At 34.4% G+C, this 2,183-nt stretch overlaps 1 pseudogene; it reads left to right on the plus strand.

Moving 5' to 3' along the window:
• The first annotated feature begins 707 nt into the window (after positions 1 to 707).
• On the plus strand, positions 708 to 1,642 carry LOC118841817 (annotated as a pseudogene).
• The last annotated feature ends 541 nt before the right edge of the window (positions 1,643 to 2,183 follow it).

The raw sequence follows: 2,183 nt of genomic DNA on the forward strand, positions 1-2,183 counted from the left end.
AAGGTTTAACGAGTTTTAAGAAATGAATAAATAAATATTACAAGCATAGTTTCATCATTTTTTTTCACCTATGGATGGAATGAACATAACTGTAGGCACTTAGAAAACACTGATGTGTGGATGAACATTAAAAAAGTGTAATATATATTTACACACACACACACATACACACACACACACATATTTCCAAACAGAATGTAAACAGATGGGTACCAATGTAGGAGTCTGGGATTTGAACAAAATTTTAGAAAAATTAGCTATAATGGATATTTGATAATTAATGAATGAGAAAAGATAGCAGGTTACATATTTATCATCTGGGTATGAGATTTTTAAATGACTTTTGTGGCATAAAATCTCATAAAAAATGAGGAAAAGAGGAAACCTTAAACATAGACTTTATTACCTACCATGAAATAAAACTATATATAATAATGATTATTTGAATAAGTGATTAAAATCATTGAAGACTAAATAACTTAACAATAAAGAATTGGTAAGTCAAAGAACAAATAATAGAAACCATAGAAAATGACAACAATGAGACAATATACCAAACCTACAGAGATGTAGCAAAAGCAATCCTTAGGGGAAAATCTATGTCTGTAAACACATTCACCAAGAAAAGAGAAAAAAGAGGCTGTCATTTTGCCTCTGTGTTTGTCACCTGCTGCTGCTCCCACTGTGTCCACTAGGAGAGGAAGAAAATGGCTGTGCTATGTATTTACACTGAACTTGGAAAATCTGCAAGGGATGTGTTTACTAAAGGTTATGGATTTAGCTTAATAAAACTGTTTCTGAAAACGAAATCTGAGAATGAACTGGAATTTAAAAGCTCAGCAAACACTGAGAACAGAAAAGTTTTGGGCAGTTTGGAAATATGTGTGTGTATGTATGTGTGTGTGTGTATGTGTGTGTATATATAAATATATATATATATGCATATATATATATATATATATATATATATATATTTATATTTTGAATATGGCTTGACATTCTTAGAAAAATGGAACACAGACAATACACCAGGCACTAAAATCACTGTTGAGGATCAGCTTGCTTGTGGACTGAAGCTGACCTTTGTTTTGTCCTTATCACCTAAGACTTGGTGGAGGGGAGTGCTTAGCTTGAGTCAAGATATAAGAGGGAACATATCAATCTTGGCTGTGACAAGGATTTCAACATTTCTGGGCCTTCATTAAAAGGAGACGTGGTACTTGGCTTTGATGGCTGCTTGGCAGGCTACCAGATGCCTTTCAAAACTTCTAAATCTTGGGTGATCCAGAGCAACTTTGCTGTTGGTAATAAGACTGATAAATTCTAGCTGCGCACCAATGTCTATGATGGCACAGCATTTGAGGGCTACATTTATTAGAAGATGAACAAGAAGTTGGAAGTTGCTGTCAAACTAGCCTGAGCAGCTGAAAATAGCAACACTAATTTTGCAATAGTAGCCAATTATGAGATTGATCCTGAGGCCTCTTTCTCTGAAAAAGCAAAAAATTCTGGCCTGAGGGGATTAGGTTGCACCCAGACTTGACAATCAGGTATCAAACTGACATTATCAGCTTTTCTGGATGGCAAGAAGGTCAATGCACATAGCCACAAGGTTGGCCTAGGACTAGAATTTCAAGTCTAGAAGAAGTTGTACAATCACTTAATTTTAAAATATTATTTAAAGGAATACAAGTCATTCACCAATTGAGAAATGGTCAAAGGATATGAATAGGCAATTTTCAGAGGAAGAAATTAAAGATATCTATAGTCATATGAAAAATGCTTTAAATCACTATTGATTGGAGAAATGCAAATCAAAACAACTCTTAGGTACCACATCTTTCCCATCAGATTGGCTAACATGACAAAACAGGAAAATGATAGATGCTACACAAGATATGGGAAAATTGGAACACTATTGCATTGTTGGTATAGTTGTGACCAGATCCAACCATTGTGGAGAGCTTTTTGGAACAAATTTACAAATAATTGTAAATCAAGGGGATGCTCATCAACTGCAGAATGGTTAAACAAATTGTTGTAAATGAATGCAATGGAATACTATCATGCTATAAGAAATGAGGCACAGACGGACATCGTTATAACCTGGAAAGACTTATATATACTGATTCTGAGTGAGGGGAACAGAACCAGGAGATCTTTATTCACAATTACAGACACAT

The sequence above is a fragment of the Trichosurus vulpecula genome, chromosome 1, assembly GCF_011100635.1.
Source record: "Trichosurus vulpecula isolate mTriVul1 chromosome 1, mTriVul1.pri, whole genome shotgun sequence".
NCBI classification, from domain to species: Eukaryota; Metazoa; Chordata; class Mammalia; order Diprotodontia; family Phalangeridae; genus Trichosurus; species Trichosurus vulpecula.